Genomic DNA, 13,356 nt, shown 5'->3' on the forward strand with positions numbered 1-13,356 from the left:
GTCCAATGGCCAGTTTGGATAGCAAGGGACTTGGGCTCGGTTTCCGATTTCTCTTTTTCTCGTAAATGCAGCTGCACCGGCAGCACCAAGATCCGGAAGGAAGCGACTGGTGCGCGTTAGAGCGCAAGGGCGTTTCCAGTTCCTTTCCGTTCTCTCTGGAGCAGCCGGATTTGGCACTGGGCTGCCAGGCGTCCAATGGAAAGGGACTCTTTTCCCTAGAGTGTAAGAGGCAGAAAAGGGTGCTGGGACCCCATGGTAAATAAAGGGAGGGAGAAGGACTTTGTAGAGAAGACGAACGACTGTGAGGTCAGGAAAGACCTGGGAAAAGGCTAGCGAGTTTTTGTTTTGGCTTTGGTTGAAAAATGGGATCCCCACATTCTAAGAGTTCTAACCGCCAGACTCAAAGGCATGTGCTGGTCGCAGCAGGAGGGGGAGTCTCCCTGGATGCTTCAGCAGCCGGCCTCCTCTGGGTCTCCTGGCCCCCTCCTCTCCTCCCTCTGAGCCTGAACTGCTCTCTGCCCCAGACTCTTCCCGCTCACTAAACCCTGTTTCCTCCTCAGCTTGCAACATCTCCCCTTCCGGTCTGCTCCCTTTTCTCCCTCTTTCGGCTCACCGCCATCCCACCACCAGGAAGGCAGCCCTCCTTCTGAAACACCAAGAGAGTAAACAGACAGTTCTTTGAATGGAGAGGAGCAGAAAGCGGAGTCCCCTCAAGATCAGTATTGGGACCTGTGGCTTTTCAACTTGTTCATAAATCATCTAGACTTAGGAGGGAGCAGGGAGGGGGCAGTTTGCTGATGGGGTGAATGGGCAGAAAATACAGTTCATTATCAATAAGATTAAAGTGATGCATGTTGGGATAAAAAACCAAACACCTGTTAATATCATGTACAGGCTCATGGGGTCTGAACTGGATTTCCCTGTGTGCTTTAGGAGACCAGGGGAGAGGGGAGCTGGTCGCAGCAGGAGGGGGAGTCTCCCTGGATGCTTCAGCAGCCAGCCTCCTCTGGGTCTCCTGGCCCCCTCCTCTCCTCCCTCTGAGCCTGAACTGCTACCTGCCCCAGACTCTTCCCGCTCACGAAACCCTGTTTCCTCCTCAGCTTGCAACATCTCCCCTTCTGGTCTGCTCCCCTTTCTCCCTCTTTCTGCTCATCCCCCCACCAGTCCCCAGGCTCTGAGCCTTCATCCCTTGTGGTTCCCCCAACTGGTGACTCCCCCCCTCACCAGTCAGTCCATGACAACAGCAGCAGGTACAGCACTGTGGTCCTCTGGTGGGAAAACTCCAGACTACATGACTGAATCAAAAATTCTGGGACTATGGAAAAATACTATCTTCCTCAAACCCTAGAATGAGCAGGAGCTCTGGGGTGGCCCCATGGGGTTCATGAGTGAAGATGGGCCCCCCAAAAGACTTCCCTGGTACCTGCAGCCCCTCCTTGCCCCTCTTGAAATTAGGCTGGGGGGGGGGAATCCCCCATTCAATTTCAGTGTTTCAAGTTTTCTTCAGAACGCGCAGGAGGCAGCGATGACGTTCTGGTGAAGAAGAAGTGCTTGGAGATCGGGGGGGGGGGGGTGACAGAGTTTGGTGCAAAAACCAAAAGTACTTTCATCTAAAATTATACTCACCATTGTGAGATGCTGCCTTCATTATTTCATTATTATACAGTTTTACATATAAACACCAGAACTTCACATCTACCTCATGCTTTTAGGAATGATTTCCTGCTGAGTTCATTGCTCAGAGTGGACTCTGAGAGGAAGACGTCCCACACTCCATACATCTAAATGGGTTCTCCCATGTGAGAGTCCTGGGATGTTCCTTGATCACTCCATTATAAATAAAGCACTTTTTGCAATCTTTTCATTTAAACTGCTTCTCCTCTCTGAGTTTGTTGATGGTTTGAAGGGTTTCAACTCCTAAACTTCTTCCTGTCCATGAGTCTGTTGATTTTGAACTTCCACTAAGAGTGAACCTCTATCTATTTCCTGATATTTATACGGTTTGTCTCTTGTGTGAGTTTGTTGACATAAATCAAGGGTTCCACTCTGACTGAAGCTCCTACCACAGTCCATACCTTTAAATGGTTTCATCTCTGTGTGATTCTGTTGATATTGTCTAAGGCTTCCACTCTGAGTGAAGTGTTTACTGTACTCCATACATTGAAATGGTTTCTCTCCTGTATGAGTCCTTTGATGTCTTCTAAGCTTTCCATTATCACTAAAGCTCTTTCCACACTCCATACATTTAAATGGTTTCTCCCCTGTGTGAGTCCGTTGATGTGATCTAAGGTTTGCACTTGAACTGAAGTCCTTTCCACACTCCATGCATTTAAATGGTTTCTCTCCTGTGTGAGTCCGTTCATGTGTTCTAAGGTGTCCACTCTGACTGAAGTCCTTTCCACACTCGATACATTTAAATGGTTTCTCCCCTGTGTGAGTCCGTTGATGTGATCTAAGGTTTCCACTCTGACTGAAGTCCTTTCCACACTCCATGCATTCAAATGGTTTCTCCCCTGTGTGAGTCTGTTGATGTGATCTAAGGTATTCACGATCACTAAAACTCTTTCCACACTCCATACATTTAAATGGTTTCTCCCCTGTGTGAGTCCGTTGATGTGATCTAAGGTTTCCACTCTGACTGAAGCTCTTTCCACACTCCATGCATTCAAATGGTTTCTCCCCTGTGTGAGTCCGTTGATGTGTTCTAAGGCTTCCACGATCACTAAAACTCTTTCCACACTCCATACATTTAAATGGTTTCTCCCCTGTGTGAGTCCGTTGATGATTTCTAAGGTGTCCACTCTGACTGAAGTCCTTTCCACACTCCATGCATTCAAATGGTTTATCCCCTGTGTGAGTCCGTTGATGTGTTCTAAGGCTTCCACTATCACTAAAACTCTTTCCACACTCCATACATTTAAATGGTTTCTCCCCTATGTGAGTCCGTTGATGTCTTCTAAGGTTTGCACTCGAACTGAAGTCCTTTGCACACTCCATGCATTTAAATGGTTTCTCCCCTGTGTGAGTCCGTTGATGTTGTCTAAGGTCTCCACTCTGACCGAAGCTCTTTCCACACTCCATGCATTTAAATGGTTTCTCCCCTCTGTGAGTCCGTTGATGATTTCTAAGGTGTCCAATCTGACTGAAGTCCTTTCCACACTCCATGCATTCAAATGGTTTCTCCCCTGTGTGAGTCCGTTGATGTGTTCTAAGGTTTCCACTCTGACTGAAGTCCTTTCCACACTCCATGCATTTAAATGGTTTCTCCCCTGTGTGAGTCCGTTGATGTGATCTAAGGTTTCCACTATCACTAAAACTCTTTCCACACTCCATACATTTAAATGGTTTCTCCCCTGTGTGAGTCCGTTGATGTGATCTAAGGTTTCCACTATCACTAAAACTCTTTCCACACTCCATACATTTAAATGGTTTCTCCCCGGTGTGAGTCCGTTGATGTGATCTAAGGTTTCCACTATCACGAAAGCTCTTTCCACACTCCATACATGTATATGGTTTCTCCCCTGTGTGAGTCTGTTTGTGCAATTTAAGGTATCTACTCTTTCCACACTCCCTGCAATTAAAAGATTTTCTCTCTGTGTGAGTCCGCTGGTGTGTTCTAAGTTTTGCATTGAAACAGAAGCTCTTTCCGCACTCCATACCTTTAAATGGGTTCTTTCCTTTTTGTGTTCGTTGATGTGAACTATGTGTGCTCATTCAGTGAAACATATTCCACATTTCACAATTTTAATGGCTATTCCTAATGAAATGAAAGGTGCCCTGTCCCCTGCAATTCTGTCTTCTCCATCACCTTTTTCAGGGTGGGCAGAAAGCAAATCCTGTTTGGGTTTCAGGAAAGAAAACACAGGGGGAAAAGGACACATCAACCGCCATTAGCATCTTCTCCTATTTCAACATCCCCTACATTCTCCCATGTCCTACCCATGTTCCAACTTTTTAGGAAATGAAAATGGTATAATGTCTAATGATAGTAATGCATCAGCAAACTTTCATAATCCTCAATCATCTTTAATAACACAGCATGATCTTGGAATACCGTTGTCCTGTGGGACTGCCTTTCAAATCAAGTGGTTGCCCCCATTTCCACCTCTAGATCTTCATGAATCACCTGCACAGTCCCGCTGACCTCAGGAGGTCCATATGGACCATTTTTGGGAGACCCAGGCCTTCATCTCTTCCAGGGACTGTGGTCTGGGTCAGTCAGAGAACTAGTGAGAAGGCTTGGTGCTTGGGGTCAGCTGAATGGGTGCTCAGGGAAGCTCCTGTTCTTGGAGATGGACCTCTGTCTACATGCCTTGCATTGCATGGAGAGAGCAGGAGAAGCAGATGGCACATGGGAATCCCAGGCGGAAACACCGACCCCAATGGTTCTTTATAATGATGATGTGCTGCCTGATCCTGTGCTTGCCTTCTGACAGAGCACTATCCTAATCGGGCACTGAAAAGCAGGATATTCAAGGCAAGGGGATAACAGTACTTAATGGTAGGTAGCCATATTGGTCTGACACAGTTGAAGTAAAAAAATGGTCCAGTAGCAGCTTAGGGTCTTAGGAGAAAAGCAATGACAAACCTAGACAGCGTCTTAAAAAGCAGAGACATTACCTTGCCAGCAAAGGTCCTGTCAGGGAACTGCCATCGGAACTGGAGGCGGAGAGGAGGCTCCAGAGGGATGGCGGAGAGGGTCCCAGCAGGGAGAGAGGTAGCCCATCTGCGGGGGAAGGAAATCAGCGTAACACCAGTGGAGAAGGGGGGCAGATGGGGGAATCGGAGAGGGGGCTCCAGGACTCTTCGCCGGAGACCAGCGGGGAGGGCACGAGTGCTCCACTGCCCACACCCACTTTGCGCAGAAGACTTCCGCGCAGGCATAGGAGGAGACTGGGCGTCAAACAGCTTCTATGCTGGAAGAGGTTCAAGAAATGGCCACTGACGGATTCTGCCAGTAACTGAGGCAGCCACGAACTGAAGGCTGTCCAGACAGAAAGGGTTCAACCAGGCAACCTAGCCAGGAGTAACGGCAACTTATGCACAAGCAACCCCAGAACCATTACAGGTCTATATACTTAAAGCTATGGTTTTCCCAGTAGTGATGTATGGAAGTGAGAGCTGGACTATAAAGAAGGTTGATCGCCGAAGAATGGATGCTTTTGAATTCTGGTGCTGGATGAGATTCTTGAGAGTCCCACGGACTGCAAGAAGATCAAACCTCTTCATTCTGAAGGAAATCAGCCCTGACTGCGAACTGGAAGGACAGATCCTGAAGCTGAGACTCCAAGACTTTGGCCACCTCATGAGAAGAGAAGCCTCCCTGGAAAAGACCCTGATGTTGGGAAAGATGGAGGGCCCAAGGAGAAGGGGACAACAGAGGACGAGATGGTGGGACAGTGTTCTCGAAGCTACCAGCATGAGTTTGACCAAACTGCAGGAGGCAATGGAAGACAGGAGTGCCTGGCGTGCTCTGGTCCAGGGGGTCACGAAGAGGTGGACACGACTAATCGACTAAACAACAACAACAACAGCAATTTAGGGACCAACTAAGTTTGTTCTAGGTATAAGCTTTCCTGTGCTTGCGCACTTCTTCATATAGTGAAGGGTAGTGGGAGATGGTAGTAGGAGTACCTTCTGAGAAAAACCCCACCCCACCCTCCCACAATATACAAGGGTCTGGTGACATCTGTGTCGGTGTATCTGAAGAAGTGTGCATGCACACAAAAGCTTATATCTAGAACAATCATAGTTGGTCTCCAAGGTGCTACTGGACTATTTTTTAATTTTTTATTTCAACTGCGTCAGACCAACACGGCTACCTACCTGCATCTAGATGTCATGGGGTGTTGGGGAGCTGTAGTTCCTTTGGTGGGGGACATGTCCTACTGGGGTCATTTTTCCACCCTTGGTCCCCACCCTGCACTCAGCTCTCACCTGTGGCTTCCAGAAGATCTCAGCATGCAACATGGGTTCAAGCAACGGCTTCAACCGGCCGGCTAAACCAGGTGAGGAATGCTGATGGGTCTCAAATCCTTGGGGGGCTGGGGAATTCTGCTGCACCTGAAGTCAAGCCCTGGTGGATGGAGAGGAGGAGAACAACCGTGAATCCCACAGTCCAGAAGGCAGATTCTGCCCGTGCGGAAGAGGAACGTGAAGGGCAGATGGGGCACGTCCACCTGGAGGCTTGTTATCTAGTCCCAGGGTTACTCTGACATTGAACTATATATAACTTACAGTATTGAAATGTGCCTGCTCCCACTTCCTATTCTGATATTACTCTACTCTGCTTGTCTGTTTCTTACTTGAGTGCTGTTTTGGTAGGCTAAGTCAGGGTTTAACTGTGAGTTACCTTTTTGCTATTTTTTGGGTCCTGTTATGCTTATCTGTCTTCAGCAATAAATTTCTCAGCTGAATTCTTTTTTGGTGCCTCTGTGTTTTTTCCTACTCTGCTAACTATACATCGATCATTATGGAGGAGCAAGATCTGCAACCCAAAGTCCTCAACAGCCTCGGCCCTGTGGACCTGAAGGAGCATCTTCACCCCCATCGCTCAGTCCGGACAGGGAGGTCCGCCTCCGAGGGTCTTCTGCTGGTTCCCTTGCTGTTAGAAGTGAAGTTCCAGGGAACCAGGCAGAGGGCCTCCTGCCCCATGGAATGCCCTCCCTTCAGAGGGCAAGGAGGTAGGCAACTATCTGACATTTAGAAGACAGCTGGATCAGGAGATTTTTAATGTTGGATGTTTTACTGTCTTGTATATGTACTGTACTGTCGGGAAGGTAAACGGCATTTCCGTGCGCTGCTCTGGTTCGCCAGAAGTGACTTAGTCATGCTGGCCACATGACCCAGAAGCTGCACACCGGTTCCCTCGGCCAATAAAGCGAGATGAGCGGCGTAACTCCAGAGTCGGCCACGACTGGACCTAATGGTCAGGGGTCCCTATACTATTACCTATATGCAGTGGCGTAGCGTGGGTTGTCAGCACCCGGGGCAAGGCAAGTAATTTGCGCCCCCTAACCCGTGGATTTTAGCACTGCGAGTGCGCCCCCCCCAGATGCTGCGCCCGGTGCGGCCGGCCCCCCCTGCACCCCCCACGCTACACCACTGCCTATATGTACTGTAAGCTGCCCAGAGTGGCTGGGGGAAAAGACAAATACTAGAACTTCTAGAGTGGTACCTCAGGTTACAGACGCTTCAGGTTACAGACTCCGCTAACCCAGAAATAGTACCTTTGCTTCAGGATGAGAACAGAAATCGCATGGCGGCAGCAGGAGACCCCATTAGCTAAAGTAGTACCACAGGTTAAGAACAGTTTCAGGTTAAGAACGGACCTGCAGAACGAATTCAGTTCTTAACCTGAGGTACCACTGTACTATTATTATTATTATGAGATTTTTTGCAGTTATTTTGGAATTCGTACTGCAATATCAGCTCACGAAATGTTATGGGTGGAGAAGATCACAGGGTTGCCGTACAGTATAATCCCACCCACGAACGCTCATTCACATACAGTCTATAAATTTGGGGAGGTCACACACCTCACCTGTGCTAATACTGGCAGTCTTTGGCCTGCACAGGCACACCCGGTGTGTAGAGCCTCCAGCCCCAGGCACTGTCTATCAGGAAAATGGGTCCTTTGACTGGGAAGATTCATGCAGTCATTGTCATCGGATGATGATGGATTGTATCTCAGCTTGTCAATCACTCTGACATTGCCTACAAAGAAGAAGAGGAACAGAAATGCTTTTGAGATGCAGCTTCTATATGAATCCTGAGAGCCATTCCATGGACTCTGCACCCCTGTTTCTGACGACAGGTGTACATTATCCTCAGCCTCAGTGGAAAAGGCAATAAAGATGGAAGCCTGAGAGAGAGGAAAAGGTTTCTGGCTGCTTCCTGGGTGGGATTGCGGAAACCAAGAGCCGCTTCTGAGAAGGCCTCCCCCCTGCCCTCTTCCTCTCGGTATTTCCTCTCCTCTCCAGGGGACCAATGGTTGGACTGGGCAGAATAGTTGCGTCTGGACAGGGCAGGGGCTTATGGGGTGGAAGGAGGATGGAGCTTGCAGGAAGGAAGTGTGGGGGGACAGGACCCCCCACTTTCCAGGGATCCTTCTTAGGTCGTCTTGAAGGGGGGGGTTCATTCCTGGGCGGGAGGGAGAAGCCAAGGTGGCCCCTCCGGAGATTCCCTAAGGAAGCCACGATGGAGCCCCCCACCAAGACTGGTCTTCGTATCTCCCCCCTCCCCAATGCTGTCCTTTCTTGCCCCAGGGATGCTCCTCCCGCCGCCCCTGGCCCCCTTCCCATCCCGGGGTCTCCCCTGCACCCAGAGGCCCCCTTGGCTCACCCCTCGCCATCTCTCCCTCCCTATTGCCCCCCCAAGACGAGATGGGGAGGGACAGGGGGGTCTCTATCCCGGCGCCTCCCGCACCCCTTAACCCTTTCCTGGCCCGCTTCTCCGCAGCACGCGTGCCGGGATCCAGGCCCCACGGAAGGCGCTTGGGGAGCTGGAGGGGTCTCTGGGTCCTTTCCTCCCCCCGCGACCCCTTTACCTCTTTGTCCTCGCTCCCGATTCTCCTTTCCTGCAACATCCTCGGCGGTGCGTCCCCTGCCTCCTCCCTCCCCTTTCCGAAAGCGCCCCCCCCCCCCCCCCCAGAGCTACGGCGCAGCGCAGCAATCCGGAGTGGAAGCTCCACTTGCGGGAGAAGCTCACCCCCCCCCCAACCATTCCCGGAGCAGAAGCCGGATTGGAGGAGGAGGAGGAGGAAGGGGTGGGATGTTTGGGGGCGGGATCTGGGGCTGTGGGGGCGGGGTGAGAGGAGGAGGGGAGGGAAAGAATTGAGGGGGGGAGGAAGGTTTCCCCCTCCCCTTTTCCTTTAGTGGATCAGGAGGGCGGGGGAGGGGCTGATCCCGGAGATCCAGCTGCAAAGTGGGTCCCCTCCCCCTGCAAGGTTTGCATTGCAACATCCTCCCCTCCCCCACCCCACGAGCTTGGATCCCTCCGGGTTTTATGTCTTGGTGCTGTTCAAACCCCCAAATCCCAGCTCTGACTCAGGCCAGGACAAGGACCGTGGACCCAGGCACCGTCCATGCACAACAGCCAAGAGGCTCAGAAAAGCAGCCGATACAATTGGAGCCAGAAGCGGATTCCAAAATCTGAGGGCAAGAAACAAGGAGACCAGCCAGGAATATATTACGGGGGGGGGGGGCACATCTTTAAAGTTAAATATGACAAATATTATGCCTGAATATAACCTTCCAACTTGACAGCTCAGGGAAGTCACCTAGCTTTAAAAATAATATAAAATCATCTCCTTTGCCAGTTCCCCCCATTCCAAAGCTATTTTCCCCTTGCAAAAGGACTTCAGGAAGTTCCCAGAGGTGACAATTGCTGGGCTCATTGTTAGCCAAAGGAAGCCAAATCTCATCACCTGACTCCCTCAGGCTCCAGACATGCAAAGGAACTTCTATTGTACTTTTGGGTGGTGGGCACTTAAGACATATTTGTCTATGCTCATCTTATACCTGACTCTTGCCCCGCCATGTCTGCTTATGCAAATCTTGTACCAAGGACTTGTCTGGACATGTTTGCCAAGGTTAACCCCTCCCCTTCGAACTGTATTCTGGGATGTGGTGGGAAAGTTTTAAAAGTCTTTGTCACCCCATCCTCGGGGTTCAAATTTCATCTTTGAACCTACTGCACAAAAACTTTGGTCTACAGCTATTTGCTCCGGTTGGTGGCTGGACTCCTTCCTTTATTCCGCAGGGACCCGCGGGCTCTGCCCGACCAGCTGGGGGACTGAGCAGCCTCGCACCTAGATTTCCCCCTAACAAATAGCAGAGCAAAAGAGCAGCCAGGAGGTTTGGTCTTGATTGAAGACTGTCGCCACAGGACTCCCACCTGCCACCAGGTGGAACAAGATGGAAGCCCAGAACAAAAGAAGACCCCAACTTTTATTAGCTCCTAATCCCCCATGCTACACCCCCAAGACTACATCATGATTACATCATGACTACATCATTGACACATCACAAAGAGGAAGGGTTGAGGGAGGAGTTGTGGTGGTAACCAGAGTGTCTTGTCGAGAGCCAGTGTGGTGTAGTGGTTAAGGGCAGTGGACTCGTAATCTGGGGAACCGGGTTCGCGTCTCCGCTCCTCCACATGCAGCTGCTGAGTGACCTTGGGCCAGTCACACTTCTCTGAAGTCTCTCAGCCCCACTCACCTCACAGAGTGTTTGTTGTGGGGGAGGAAGGGAAAGGAGAATGTTAGCCGCTTTGAGACTCCCTAGGGTAGCGATAAAGCGGGATATCAAATCCAAACTCCTCCTCCTCTTCTTCTCCTTGTCACTTGTCCGGTTCCTGCTTTCCTCTCCCCATGATTACATTCCTGAAGACAAAGAGGAGTTCATGTGTTTCCTGAACACATGAATCCCAATCCCAAAGAAGGGCAGTGCCAAAGAATGCTCCACCTACCGTACAATTGTGCCCATTTCACACGCTAGCCAGGTTATGCTTAAAATGCTACAAGGCAGGCTTAAGCAGTATGTGGACCGAGAACTTCCAGAAGGGCAAGCTGGATTTCAGAGGGACAGAGGAACCAGAGACTAAATTGCAAACATGTGCTGGATTATGGAGAAAGCTAGAAAACATTTACTTCTGCTTTATTGACTACACAAAATCCTTTGACTGTGTCGACCACAGCAAACGATGGCAAGTTCTTAAAGAAATGGGAGCGCCTGATCACCTCATCTGTCTCCTGAGAAATCTCTATGTGGGACAAGAAGCTACTGTTAGAACTGGATATGGAACAACTGATTGGTTCAAAATTGGGAAAGGAGTACGGCAAGGCTGTATATTGTCTCCCTGCTTATTTAACGTAGATCCAGAATTCATCGTGCGAAAGGCTGGACTGGATGAATCCTGTAATAAAAAAATTAAGGTTGATACGGAAGGGGGGGCATGTTGGTCAACCCCCTTCCCAGAAGCCTTCAGAGGGTTCGAGGCGATGACCTCAAGGGCGCCCGGGCCTACAAGGACCCCTCAGCCCCCTCACTCTTTTGCACTAAGCACCACGCAAAACCCAAGCCCCCAAATAAAGTGCCCTTTCCCTGGCTAGACCGGAGGAGCTAGTAGCATATTTTATGAATGAACAGACTATTTGCCTATGGGAGCGTCCTGACCAATCAGCTTACACTGAATGCAGCCTCCAGCCAATCAATACAATGCATTTGGTCCGCAGTGTCAGCTCTTGCAGGTCTCCTTTACCTTCGGACAAGCTGTTGACAGCTCCCTGATGGGAGAACAATGGACTGACACCTCGTATCCTTGCTAAGCCCATCCAAATTGATACAATGGATCAATTCGTTCCCCAAATGAGCTGCCACTGTTTTAAAGGGCTAAAAAATCCCCATAGAAAATCACCCGTACCACCGATTCTCTTGCTTTCAATGCCAAACTGCTCAATTTCCTCAGGACTTCAAGACTGCCCAGTACCTTCCATAATCCCTCAAGCGGGAGGTCACGTACACCCAGGAAGGACCCCATTGATGCCAAATCACCCAGTCTAGCCCTTCCTCCAGGCTCGGCCGGGTGACAGACTATGCAAACTAAGTCCCCATTGCCCTCTTACCACCGGTACTCAGAATGTGCCTTTCAATACATGTTCCAACTCTGCAGGATTCCCCCTCCCTCCTCCATATCTTAATCTTGTAGAACCCACCCCTTTTCTGATGTAATCGTGATGTAGCAATGATGTAGTGATGATGCTTTTGAACTGTATCTGGGGTAATGGTGGGAAGTTTTAAAAGTTCATGTCACCCCATCCTCGGGGTTCAATCTCGCCTTGAACCTGTTGCACAACAAACGTGGATCTTCTCCAACTTGCTCCCGTCTCTGGCTGCGCTCCTTTTGTTCCGCAGGGACCCGCGGACTCAGTCCGACGAGCCAGGTGGCAGAGCAGCCTCGCACCTGGATTTTCCGTAACAAGGTCTTATATATACAATAAATGTTCATAAATGTACCAACCAAGTGCATACATAGATATGTGGACCACATGTCTGGAGCAGCACAGGAAACCATTTAGACTCCCCAACTGACCAAATGTTTTCTCTGCAAGGAGGGAGGGGGTGAGGGAACCTTCCCATTGTCTCAGGAATTGGGAAATCACCATCTCAAAGGAATGGCCAGACTACCAGGAAAGGGAATCAGATAAGGCAATATCAGATAACCTGGCAGACAGGAAAAATGGCAACATTCACATTTCTGTTGTAGACTGTTTTTCTGTGATGCAGGTATGATGTTTGTGGGGGGTGGTCTGGGGTTACACCCCTTCTGTGATGTATGGAGGGGTGGTCTGGAGCTCCAGGGTAGGGAATTTAAAATGTCTATATAAAGACAGGCACACCTTGGTTGGGGGTCCACCTCAGGGGACTACACTGTTGTAACAGATCAATCAAGATCAGGCTTACGAGCTGCTTTGCTTCTCAGTATTCTCTGGTTGCCTCTGTTGTTTTCTCCTACCGATGGCGAACCTACAAGGGACTCTATGAGGGCTCTTGTGTCCCCCATAAGGGAAGAAGGGCAGCTTTTGTTTACAACAGATGGCACCCCAGATGGGACCTTCGGATGGCCGGATTCTGGGGGCAAGGAAGGACCGATGATCCAGCGCACACCAGGCCATTTGCCAGGAGGAGCCACCAGTCCTCTAGTGACCCCAGGGTCTGGAAATAAGTGGAGTTCCAGCGGGGCTAACCAGAGGAAGCAACGCTTCATCAGGCCGGCCTCAAATTTATTTATTTTTTAAAATAATCTTTTTTTGATTTAAATTACATACATATGCAAAGAATTTGGAATCTCATACTGCAAAAAGAAAATGAAAGAAAAAACGAAGAAGAAGAAAGGAAAGAAGAAAATACAGAAAAAGAAAGAAAAAGCAGATTTATGTGCATGAAAAAACTTAATCTTCCTAATTAAATAAAAAAGACTTCTGACAAAATGAGTCTTCCAATCATTCTCATTGTACTGTTTATACTGCCGTTGTTTCCCCCCACAGTTTTATATTCTTTGATATTGTTCCCGTCTACTCCACAAACAGCATGTTGTTGTGTTTACAAGTATCACTCAAGTTCTGCTAATATGGTGTGGTTGGTAAAATATGATCTTATATAATCCTTTAATATTCTCCCTTCTCCAACTATTTTCTGGTTCAATCCTCCTCTGACTCTTCCCGTCAGTTTTGCTAGTTGTAACTATTCTGACATGAGTAGATGGCTTCTCTTGGTGATGTCCACAAGGGTATTTTGGGCTCAAGTAGTCCTTTATATTTATTCCAGATTTTATATCATGATTTTCTTAACACAT

At 49.2% G+C, this 13,356-nt stretch overlaps 1 protein-coding gene across 1 annotated transcript in view; it reads right to left on the minus strand.

Moving 5' to 3' along the window:
- The window catches only part of LOC310659061 (uncharacterized protein), a 39,347-nt gene that overhangs the window by 12,983 nt on the left and 13,008 nt on the right, over positions 1-13,356 (minus strand). The window lies entirely within an intron of this gene.

The sequence above is a fragment of the Podarcis tiliguerta genome (genome assembly GCF_965153285.1).
Source record: "Podarcis tiliguerta genome assembly, chromosome: 10".
NCBI lineage: Eukaryota > Metazoa > Chordata > Lepidosauria > Squamata > Lacertidae > Podarcis > Podarcis tiliguerta.